This window comes from Hirundo rustica, chromosome 3, assembly GCF_015227805.2.
Source record: "Hirundo rustica isolate bHirRus1 chromosome 3, bHirRus1.pri.v3, whole genome shotgun sequence".
Taxonomy (NCBI): Eukaryota; Metazoa; Chordata; class Aves; order Passeriformes; family Hirundinidae; genus Hirundo; species Hirundo rustica.
Genome location: NC_053452.1, coordinates 18,613,469 through 18,626,209, shown reverse-complemented (window position 1 = coordinate 18,626,209; position 12,741 = coordinate 18,613,469). Strand labels below are relative to the sequence as shown.

General features: G+C 39.0%; 1 long non-coding RNA gene across 2 annotated transcripts in view; it reads left to right on the top strand.

The window, feature by feature from the left end:
• The window catches only part of LOC120751025 (uncharacterized), a 35,357-nt gene extending 23,462 nt beyond the window's left edge, over positions 1-11,895 (top strand). Inside the window, exon 6 of one of the 2 annotated variants that reach the window (XR_005700244.2) lies at positions 10,060-11,895. This is a non-coding gene — a long non-coding RNA (uncharacterized LOC120751025). The remainder of the gene's footprint in view (positions 1-10,059) is intronic. The other variant, XR_005700243.2, reaches the window with a different exon arrangement.
• The last annotated feature ends 846 nt before the right edge of the window (positions 11,896-12,741 follow it).

Sequence of the window (12,741 nt, the reverse complement as noted above, 5' to 3'; positions counted from 1 at the left end):
ATGCAGTCTTAGACCTTGGATGCCATGTGCATGATAGTTTTGAAGGTGGGTTGTGGAAACATGGTTTGGTTGGCTTTTTTACATTATCATTAATGTCATGTCGGGAACATGCAGATGTATTCTCACATTCATTTCTTTGTTGTCTTTCTAACTCCTAATTTAAATCACTTTTTGTAGTTTCAGACCTTTACGCTTTACCCTGTCTATGGTGGATAGAGAATATTATATTTCCGCACTCACGACCGCTTTACATTTATGTTTTCATGTGTGTCTCCAGAGCTTTCTTTCAGTGGAATGAGCTCAGTTCTTTCTGCCTTATCTCCAAACCGATAGCTCTAATATCTCCTGATTTATCTCAAATATGTGCATGCAGCTTTCAAAAGTGCCATGTCCCAAAATGTCACTTCTTCACATCTTCAGTGCTACATTTTGGCTTATGCATCCCAGTACAATGCTTCCTGATTTCATTCTGGATTCATATGATTCCCTTTGTTCCATTTGTGATAAAACATGCAGCTATTTTTTCTGAGTACTGTTGCACTGTGTTGGGAAAATGCAGCTGTTTTTGCTAACTTCATCATCAAAATGAAAGGATTCTGCACATGGGATTATGTAGGATCCTACCTCAGGTCTAGCACGAGTCAAAACTTCCATTAATATTTTGGATAACACGGTAGAGTGGATTATTAAATAGCATCCAGCCATCAGCTGCAGAGGATCTCTTAGCTGCTTGTGAAAGGGTAGGATGTAAATGGAGAATCATCATGTGAGTTCGAGAAATCAGTGTGAGAAGTATACACAACTCAACAAATTAAAATGAGAGTTACTTCATTTAGGTAGGAATAATTAAATACACAACAGTAAGAGTGGGAACAATCAGCACTGTGAAATAGATTGCAGAGCTAGCATTGTCCCAGGTTACAATGTAAGATGTGCCCAAAGTATGTATTCTATCACCATCTACATGAGCTGTTGAAACTAGGTTGGGCAGTGTTTCCCTTGCCCCCTCCCTCCAGACTATCTTCTGTTAATGGCCCATCAGTGCCCTGCTGCATGACTCTCCCCAGGAGCTATCTCTGTTTAATGAGCAATCAAGGACCCTTTGCAAGACTGATAAAATGATATCAGCCCATTGTGAGATGCTCTGCCCAGGGGGAGGAGCCAAGCATTCCCACCTGGATATAATCGGGGCCTTGGGACAGCACAGGCAGCCTTACCCAGTGGATTCCCAGAGGACAAGAGCTACCAGACCTTTCTGCAGGAACACTGCTTCAACAAGACCACTTCATCTGGACGGCTACCACCATGGTGTTAGGTTGTATTCTGACTCTGTCAGTGATCTTTTGTACTATTGCATGCATTTATTTTACTTTTTTTTCCTCTCCTATTAAATTGTTTTTTCTGACTTGGAGTCTCTTGCTGGTTTTGCCTTCAAGCCAACACAAGCATATATGGCTTTAATTGCTCATTCTTTTTTTCCAAGACCTATTACTTTGTGACAGAAAGAATTTTGTTTAGTTTCATACAGTTTTCCTTTGATTAATCATTGGTCCTTGCTGTTTTTTTATTGCTCTCTTCTGAATACTGATTTAATTTAAATCAAGAGAAAAATAATGGAATAAACAATTAAACATGCCAAAATGTTGACCATTCCAAGGCTATTCCTTCTCCTTAAGGTGGTTTTTATCTTCACCAGTCTTTTGGAATCTCGTCTGTCTTTCAGGATTTCTCAAATGTGTATAGTCAGTCTGAAATTATAGCGGCTTATGAAATACAAACCAGACTGGAAATGTGTGCCGGTCTCCTTAAATAAACACATTTTCCTGCAGGGACATTTCATGCATATCTCAGACTGCCTCACAATGTTCTATAGTATGTAAGAAACATTTTTATTGCTGTCAACGATAGTAAAATATTACTTTTTTGTGGCGAAGCACATTTTCGCAGTATATAAAGATGCCATAAAACTTGCATATTGAAGCAGAATCTCATTGAAGAAGTTGTATGGACAGAAGGGAGAATATCTGCTGTTAGCACTTGTGAATTTGATATGAAGTTGTGTGGCAATCCACTTTCACAACATAATATGACAGTAAATTCAAATACCTCCGATTTGCAGGCTTTGGAATTCACGTATGATGTTCAGAGACAGAAGGCACTAAATAAGTGAACAAAAGAGACTGTGCATAAAATGAGTTTATACAATTATGATCTGTGCGGCTTTGGACTGAAATACAGTCAGGAGATTGCTATTGGTTTATCTGGAGACTCTCCCCAGTTTGGTTTCACAGCTTGCCTAGAAATTCAAACAAACTGAATGTATCTTTGCACTATAGAACCGTTAAATTAATGTTCCTGCAACAAGAATTCCTAAACTCAAAGTTATCTTTTTAAAATGGGGAACAATGGAAGACTTCATGCAGTTTCTATGTGCTTTTGTAGTTAAGAGCTTATTTTTATTGATTTAAAATAAAGTCCTACCCCTGATAACAAAGAATATTGATAAATACAATCAAAGAACTGCCAACAGTCTAATGTTTTTGGGTTCAATTCATGCCTGGCAGCCCTGCAGGTTGAAATAATCCATGTAGGATAATTCTGGAATGGGCAAAGACAGCCTCTGGATTTGAGGGTGGAGGTACCATTTGTTGGAGCAGAAGGATAATTAAGTTTTTGTTCCTCTTCGCTTGCACTGAGATGATTAGCAGGGGAATCTCACGCTTCTGAGTTTTGCAAGGCAGACACTTTTCTGATAAGAATTGGATTTGCTCATTTCAGTCAGTCTGGTAAACAGCCATCAGAGGACAGCTTCTCCCAGCCTCTGTGTCAGGCTCGAGGCAGTGAGGGCACACCTTGCCCTGCTCAGCTCTCTTGGCTCCTCAGGTGAGTAGTTAGTTAGCAGGCACATCAAACTGTTTACTCAGCTACTTAAGGTCATTTGCAGTAATTCTGCCTTCCCTCCTTGGGATGCACTACTTCCTCCTCTTCAAGGTGAAATGAGCTCAGTAACACCATTTGTGGACATAGTTCATCTTAATTCATTTTCCTAGTGACTCATGCTACTTTTGTGGTATATATTTTTTTCTTTCTAGGCATCTGTTACCCTGTCAGTCTGCTCCAGCCACCTGTCCTATTTATGGGCATTTTAACAGAAGAAACTTAATAGAAACTCACATTAGGTGTGAATTTCCATTTCACTAATTCACACGATTCTTGCTAGGGACACTTCAGTGTTAAAGGAAAAACAGCTTACAGTACTTTCAAAGCCACATTACTTTCTCCCAGCAAGACAAAGTGGCCTTAGTGGGAACTAGGGCAGCTAAGCTGCAGTGCTTGGAAATTTACACCCTAATTATCACAAATTAGCTTCTCCATCCGGGCTAGAACAAATATGTGAAGAAACTCAGAAGGTTGTCCAGTGTGTTACCTTTTCTTACAGGGTGATCTCCACTGAGTGCAGGTGGGTCATACTGAGGGCATCTTAGTGGAAAACCCTTTTGCAGTTCAAATTAGCAGAAGTACTTTCTGATTTTCATTTACTTGAAAGTTCAGAGTGCCTCTCAAAAGGCAGCATGCATGTAAATTACAACAGTAGCTGATGGATTGGAAACACTGATGCTAAAATGTCATATTTGCTCCCATTTCAAGCCTGAATCCCCCAGCTCAGCTAGCTTTGCTTAACTCGATAGCTTTGCTTGTGTTAATTGCTTCAGTGGACACAGAATTATTGTCACTAAAATGTATGCTTCAGAAGCCAAAATAACACCTCACTGGAATAATGGTTGAAAAAGATTTTTCTTTTAGAGCACTGCATCCTCAAAGAAAACCTACCTAGAGTTCATCTGATTTTAAGAGTTGCTTTACTTGCAATCCAAAGCAAACTCTCTTTGGGAAGAAAACCAAAAAGGTTATTTCTGTTATGTGTTCTTTCACAGAAGTTTATAGCTTAACAATTTATGTAGCCCAGTCAGCAAGAAACACACATGTAGCATCTACTTCTCTGAATCAGAGAGCTGGCTGATGTCAAGGTAATTACACTGATACAAGGCTGTTGCAGGTTCAAGGAGATGGGAGCTGAGTTTCCCTACAGAGGAACTAAATGTCTGGAGCAGAGAAGACTCTGTGTGTGTGCAGTACTTGTGAGTCATGATAGTTTCTAAAAGGCTGTTTAACTTTCTGAAGTTGATGTGAGTCATTGTTCTCTTCCCAGGTAATGACTAGTTAAGATCACATTTAGCTCCTCCATTTCTCTAGTAATCTCTGAGACCTGTGTTTCATTGATCTTCCAGTGAACAGCTGCTTCAGAGCTCTGAGTGACAAGTGAAAGCTTTATGAAACAACACAGATCATTCCATTTGGAGAGCATAGATGACTAGAGCTGGAACTTGTCACTACTCAGCCACTTTTGTCACATACAAGTGACAATTGGTTTAACAAAAGAAAGCTTGTACTAAGTGTTTAATGTAGATACAAAGCATATGGGATTGGGAAAAAGGCGACTTTGAATGACACAGAATAAAAATAGGCACAACAGGGACAAGGTTTTTTTTACTTATGACATCACAAACTCTTTTTTTCCTAACTATTCCTCGAGTTAAACTGAGTATTTCAGAGGGCATCCTGAATGTATTAAAGACCTAGACCCAAACTTAACTTGTGGTTTAGGCAAGTTTATCTAGACATTTCAAAGTTACAGAAAGAAAAAGAACCACAGAGTGGGTGAGGTTGGAAAGGACCACAGTGGGTCACTGGTCTAACCTCCCTGCTCAGGCAGGGTCATCCTAGAGCAGGTGCATTGTGTCCAGATGGCTTTTGAATATCTCCAGGGAAAGAGACTCCACAATCTCCCTGGCTGACCTGTTTCAGTGCTCTGTCTCTTGCACAGTAAGGAAGTTCTTCTTTATATGCAGGGGGGCCTTCCTGTGTTCCAGCTTCTGCCTCTTGTCCTATTGCTTGGCACCAGTAGAAAGCAGAACAGAAATTTAAATACTTGCAATATGAAATGCACTGGAACCTTCAACCAGGATTTCAAACCTTCTCGTCTTTGTAAGAGATAGGTAAATTGCAGAGAATCACCTTGTCTTGCTTGTTCTTCTTCAGACTGACAATAAAAATATATTAGGATGTTAAAGCCAGGATTGCTTATAAAGATTTGTATTAAGGATTTATATTTAGAATAAAAATGATCTTTCAGCACAGTGTTCTCATGAGATTTCTTGCTAAACATGTTCCCAACTCCTCCATTGCCACCTCCAACCTTTTCTTCTGGTATTTTTCCAATTTACAATATGAATTCTTCAGTACTTGTTGTCAAATGCTAAAATAGTTTTTATAAGGGATTTTAGCTGAACCGACTAGAAATTCTAAGTGATACAGAGTGCTATAATCATTAGTTTTACTCCTACAGTTAAAAATATCCATATTTATGGGTTTTCTATTTTCTCTGGTTTAACACGAGGAGTATGTTTCAAAGTTACAAAACCTTAGGGGATCAGTTTGGAGAGGGTTTAAATTCAGTGTTTGATAGAGTTGCATTACTGATGTGCTAATAATACAAGTCATGTTTTTTTGGCAACTGTTTTATTTATTCCCTTTAAGTAGAGGTCAGTCAAACCTGATACTAAATGAATTAGAGAACAAGGAGACTGGGCTATAAGAGTCCTGTACTGATGGCAACCAGATCATTCCTACTGTTACTGCAGCACATGCTGCTGTACACCTGCATGGCCTCTCCTTCCTTTTGTACCATAGATGAGCCCACCTCTCATAAAACTGCATCAAATCCAACTTTTCTGAATAAATAAAACCATAATTTAATGTTTATGTATTCATTAGTCAACACTGTTAGTTATGCAGACCATATTGTAGCTATTCATTTATGCGTGCAAGTTAAAAATGACTAAGACCATTAATTCACTGAGAACACATATGTCAGTTTGGTGAAATACTGATTTTTTTTTTTTTACTAAATTATAGCAAAGACACCAGGTCTAGGTTTTCTGCAACAGATTGTTGTTTTTGGGACAGCAGGGATGAGCATTCAGTATCAGTCTCAGTACAGAAAGACAAAGAGGAAGAGCATTTGGTTTAATAGGAGATAATTTAATCATCCTCAGAGAAGGAGAACTTTTGAAAGGCATCACATATTTGACTTTGTTCAGGCATCTCTGTTCAGAATGATGGAGCCATGGGGTGTGATCTGATACAGCCTGCAGTGGGTGGGAGCACCAGCAGGGTCTTGGAGATTAGCAGAGTATTACAGGGTGGGAAAAAATGAAGTGTTGTCAAAATCAGATGAATCTGGCCCAGAATGTTATTGCAGTGTTTGGACAAATGCATATGTAATGCAAATTGTCTTATTAGAGGTCTGCAGGGTCTTCAGTGACTAATGAAGGATTTCTTATGAGAAAGCTTATTCAGAGCATTTGTTATTCCTTTTTCATTTCTTTGATGGAATTCAGTTATTCAGAATTGATGAAGTTGTAACCCACTCTCTCCCCAGCACAGACACAAATTAAATTCCTTCTTGGCAGAATTAAGCAATGTTAGCAAGAATTACTTCTATATGCCTTCCATGTATTGATTTGAAGCAAAATAGGTAATGTCAAAGGCAATTAACAATATTTCAGATGTTAAGATCTTACTTTTAAGTAATCTTTTAAGATTTCCATGTTAAGATCTTACTTTCTATTCCCTTACTTTCTAGACCCTTCATGGGCTCCCATTTTTATGCTGGGTTTCCCCTCCAAATTAAAGGTCTTGACCAGTTCAGAAAAATCTTCTTGGGAAAAACACACAGATGCTATTTTGCCAGTGCTGAAAATCTCATTACTAATTTACAGAAGGTTCCTGCCTTCCATGTATTGGAAGGATTTCACATCTGGAAGGAGGTAACTTTTGTACGATGAAGATGACTTCTACTGTTGCCATGAATAATTATGGTTTTGTCTAATTCTAAACCTTCTGAAAATTTCACACATAGTTATTAGAGATGTGTTGTAATTAAGCAAATCCTCTCCCCAATCCATTTCACTTTAAAACAGGACCTCCCCTGCAACTACTTTTTCCATTTGCTTTTTCTACTCTGTCCTGGAACCAAGGGCAGAGATCCCATCTTTCTGGGGGGATTAGTATCCTGTCAGAGATTTCATCACTGGTGAGGAAGCAGTCTTGATGAGCTCCCAGGAGATAAAAGCTGGATTTGGAGGAGGTATAGAAGTGAGAGGCAGTAGATGGACCAGGCTGTCACCCTGGTTTTTCTGAGTTTTTTAAAGCCTTTTGATTGTTCATAAAAATGGAGTCAGACCTTTTAGCTACTGTACAATATTAGGAGCAGTTTTCACTTTTTCTCACACATGTAACATAAACAAATCCTTTGTTTTTCATTCTCTGTCCTTTGTTTGCTTATTTCTAACCTGAAAACAATTGTAACCGACGGCTGGTCTGGCCAGTTGGCTGAGAGGTGAAAACTCCAAAAGCCAATCTTCAGCCAGACCCACAAATGTATAAAAAGTAAGAAATAAACAGGCAGAGGGCTCTCCGCTTTGTTCTCCACCTTGGCTCAGCCTTGAGCTTTCCCGGAGGAACAACTCTGCCCTGCGAAATCTCTCGTCTCTCGTGTGATTGCTTTGCGTATCCCGATCACACCAGGCTGAGACTATGAGGTAACAAGAAGATAAGGGAAAAAACATGCTAATGGGAATGACACTGTGCAGTAGAGGGACAGAGGAGGCTGGAGCAATAGAGGAGAAAAGCATATCTTAAGAATTAAGAGATTGAATGGTATCTCTGCTCACAAAATTGCTCCACTAACCTTGCAGGTAATGGAAAAAGTCACAGGTTCCCTGATGACAAACACTCTATTTGCTAGCAGACCATTGGCGACATGAAGAATCAACATGTGTGTCCTGCCTCTGGGGTGCTGGGTATCAGAACATGGCAGAGAACAGAGATCACTTAGTTCAGGAGAGTGACCTGAGCTGCAAACCTGAAGCCCCAGTTTTGCCAGTGACCATTATGGACGCAAGTGGAGTTCTGACACAGGCTGGCAAGGGAACAGTAGAAGCAAAGCACTATAGTGTCATGCTCTGAACAGCCTTACTTTGCTCTTTAGGAACATTTCTGTATCACATATTAATCCATGCTTTTAAAAGTGGATTTCAATAATATGGAGTTTACAGCCTAACAGGAACCTTTACAAACTTCACCAGGGGCAAATGTAAAACTGCGTACAAAGCAGGGAATAAGCCTTGGCAATGAAACAGGCTGGAACCTGACAAATCTGCTGAGGACAACCTGAGACAGGCAGTGGAACAGGTTGCCCAGAGAGACTGGACTGTCTCTGTCCATGGAGGCTTTCAAGACACATCCAGATGAAGCCTTGAACACTAAGCCTAACCTTGTGTTTGTCACTGCTTTGTGCGGGAGGTTGGACTAGAGATGGCCTAAAGTCCCTTCTGGCATAAACTTTCCTGTGATCTTATGATAATATGCTTACAATTTATTCATCCAGGTCCTGGAAAAAAAAAAAAAAAAAAAAGGTGGGAACAGCTGGCAGTAAAATGAGATTATTGTCAGTGGGTTTGTGAACTATTTTATTCTCGGTATCTGAAAATGAGACTTCATTAACAAAATGTCACTTGCCTTTATTATTGCAAAGGTAACCTTTTGAAAATGAACTGACCATGAAATAATAATTTCATCTAGAATCTGCAGATAATCTGAAGTAATAATGCACAAGGGTATGAAATGCTTCTATTAATCTCTGTAGGATATTAGCAGTGAAGCCCAATGATGGCAATTCGTATATAAGCATTTTTAATAATTTAGTATTACTTAAGGTTCACAAAAGAGAAAGTCACATGTATTATTAAAAAATAATCTATGAATGAGAGTTCTCTACTATAATTAATATAATACTATAATGGCTTTTACTCTTAACAGGCACTCGGTAACACGTTACACTTAAACAAGAAAATAGCAATAATATATAAATCTTAAAACTATGAACTACTTTGGCTGAGGGTGTATCACCTTGTGGGTGGATTTACAGTGATTTTAGCTTCCCACTTCAGGGACTTCAAGCCTTATAAAGACTTGTCCTTTAGCTTTATCCAGCTGTGGTAATTATTTGGGAGTTGAAAGGACTCATTAGCAGTCCCTTCTCATCTCTGATGCTGTTCTGTCAATTAGCCACTGGAAATTTCTTTAAGTACCTTTGAATTCTTTCATTATCTGGCATGAAAGGTCATTTCACATAAAATCAAGTGCTCTGAGACCTGCTAATGTAAGGACATCCAGAACTCCTGAATCTATTAAATCTGTTTTCACAATTGGGTGTTGTTTCTTTTTGAGGGCTGTCTGCTGCTCACAAGATGTACTCTGTTATTATTTACCTAATGACTGAATTTTTATGGTCCCTTCATAGAGGTCCTCACAAAGTAGAAAACCATCCCTAAGTAAAAAAGTCCCCAGTCCTGTTTGTGCTTTAAGGTATGGTCATATTTGCAGAGTGGTAGATTTGAAAATCAGCATCTAAGTACTACTTGTACAAATGCAGCACCACCATCTATCCTCTTGTGATGACTCTGTGTGAAATTTGGATCAGACTGTACTGCATATTTTTCAACTAATATGCAAAATAAAGAGAAATTCTTTCTGTTTACAAGCACCAAATCCAAAGAGGGATAACTAGCATTCCAAATTTTAATCTGCTCAAGGAAAGCAAGAGCCCTCACAATCTTCTGTAAAACCCTTTTCTCTGCAGCGTTTATGAATGCACTGTCACGATCTGTTTGTGGGTACTGTGGGACAAAGCCAGCTCATGTAAAGACTTGTGCTAGGAACTGTTTTCAAGCTTGAAATGCCTTGTGTATTCATAATCAAACATATTTAAAAGAAAAAGCCTCTGGTTAAAGATGAGAGGAGAGAATACAAACGATTTTTTGATCAGTCTGAACAGAATTTACTTTCCATTTCCAACCGACTCTTTACTTGGTCTGCAATTCATCTCATGGTTCAGCTTTCTGACTGTATTTCTGTTGCATTCCTGTGTTACAGGTGTGAGCCACAGAGACAGAGCAGCAATTCCTTCTGGAAATGGCTTGGGAATACCATGGAGGAAGCAGGAGCATTGGTGAGATTTTGAAGATGGAAGAGTGAAAGATGAGGTGCTAAATCTGAGACTGTGGCTGCTAAAATGAGCTGCTGAACATCAGAGAGCAAGAATTACTGCATTTCCTAAGAGTGCTGCAGAACCTCTGAGGCTTTTATTTCTCGTAATAGAAATCCACATGGGTCTCAAGAAGTGTTAAAAACAGTTTTTGAAAACAACAGTTTTTCATAAAGGCAAAAATATTTTTATATATATAAAATATGTGTCCTATGCTCTGTGTTTATCTGGTATGCCCATTCCAGGTCCCCTGAGCAGATAATGCTGCATCCTCGGCTCCCACACCCACCACCCTCAGCTCCTCACCCTCCGTCCTGGCCACCGTGCTGTACATTATTTCAAAGGAGCACAGCTGGGTGCTGGACTGTAATTTCTCATGCAGCTCAGATCAGGTCCATTAGTTTATTTGAAGGTTAGGACCAAGACCATAGAAGTGCATGAGAAGCTAATAGACAGACTGGTGTTCCTGCTGTGTTCATGGGGGCTTAAACCAGGGAGAAAATAGGTACATCCCTAGTATTTTCACCTTTTGCTTCACGATTTGCAGTAGGCTCATTCATAAATGACAAAGAAACAGCTCCCTGCTGTGAGGTCCTCATACCACAGAGAGCTGTAATGAGTTTGTAACGAGCTGGAGATAAGGAAGATTTTTAGTGATTACTCAGACAAATCTCTGAGTGCAAATCAGAGATGTGCTGAGTGAGGGGTATATCTTTCCATCACTTTCCATGGCTTAAACATCTGAGGATACTTAAGGTATTCTCATGGTATTATGTAAGAACTCAGTAAGACAAAAATGTCCTAAATGCATCTTTATGGATTTTTTTGCCTTCGCTGTATGTCAGAAACTTCTGTAATTTGACAGCCACCAGCAGTGATTAATGGCTAGCAATATGGCTAGAGGCAATGTGTGTTTCAAAGTCAGTATCAGGAAAGCCTCTATGATCTGGGAAGTCTTTGGCTGCGGAACTGTCTCCTTGCAAAATCAGAAACAAGTATTTTGCCTGTGTGCTCATTGAAGAGCTCCAAATAAATAGCTGGAATATAAATGAAGAGGAGTGAAAAACAGGAGAATATTTACCTCAGAGTGTGGTGCTAAACTGAGATTTAAGGGTAGTTTCTGTTTCGGTCTTTTATCATAGCTTCAGTATATTTATATTTTTTATAGGTATGCATATATATTTGTGGAGGGGTATACATATAAGTGCTCCAGAAAGAAATGTTTTATTTTCATTTTCTTAGAAGATCAGGTGTTTTCTGTGTTTAATCTTAGCATAGCTAATATATATTCAGATACTAAAGTAACCATGGCAAAACAAATAAGTAAATATTTCCAAAGATGACTCCTGTACCTCATTTACTGCTCTTTTCAAAATGGGTGGTTATGAATAAACCATGGACTTCCACAAGTATATGCTCTGCAGGATTTCAGGTACAAGAAATTAAAAGGTCAGAAAATTACAATAAATAGGTTTACTGCATCCCTGTATAACATAAATCTCATTTCTATTTGCCGTGTTCTGTCCTTCTTAATTAAAATATCAGACCACATGTACAGTCTGGAGCAGCTCAATTATGAAAGGTTAGATCCATCAGTTTATTTCTGATTGGTTTATTAATTACTGGCCTTGACTCTTGATTCAAATCAGCACTCTTTCCTCAGGATAAAAGTGCATATTTTGTTACAAATAATATACTGTACTTTTATACAAAAATAAACATTTACAAAAGAAAGCTTCCACTGGACTTGGCTTTTGATGGAATTATGTTCTCTTGTGCCATGAAGTCTGACTTAAACAGGTGACCACCGGCAAATTTCTAAACAGTGTTGTTACTGAATCCCTTTAATCCATAAAAGGAATGAAAAAATGCTGTGAATTGAAATTCTGTTTCAGCTTTCTAGGGATGTTTCAAATACATAATTTTCATCCATGGTTTTCAAGATATTTTAAAATGGGACTTCTGATGATCCTGTGGAAACCTTTTGCTTGCAAACCTGCTGTATTGTGCCAGCCGATGTGCTCTAAAGAAGTGGAAGAACTTTTGACAGTAAATTTAACCAGATCTGCAGGGATGGCTAAGTTGTGTCTAGAGACACTGTAGATGCCGAAAAAGACAAGGTATGAAGGGATCCACCCATTAAAGATAAAACAAGGCAGAAGCTTGCTCTTCCTTTGTTATTTTACATATGTACTTCAGCAATTTGGATATTGCATATACCTGAAAGCAGTGGCAGTTAAGAAAGGCTTTATTTATTTATCCCAACAGTAAATACCTTTTTCACCCGATGGGAAAGGGCAGACTGATCCTGCTTTGCTGAGCTACTCTGCTTTGGTTCATGAGCTCTTGGGTTGGGTTCCTGTCCCCTCTCCATCAGAGGATGGACACTCCACCGCTGGTCCACCCACGGAGCCTGGGGAATCTTTCACCCGATTTAACTGACTCTGAAAGGAAAAAAAAAACAAACGTAAAAAAAAACCCATCAAAGCAATTCAAGTTTAGGTACATAATTATCTTCTCAAGATTTGGCCTGAACTGATCCCAGCCCACGCTCCTTCCTCTCACGCTGT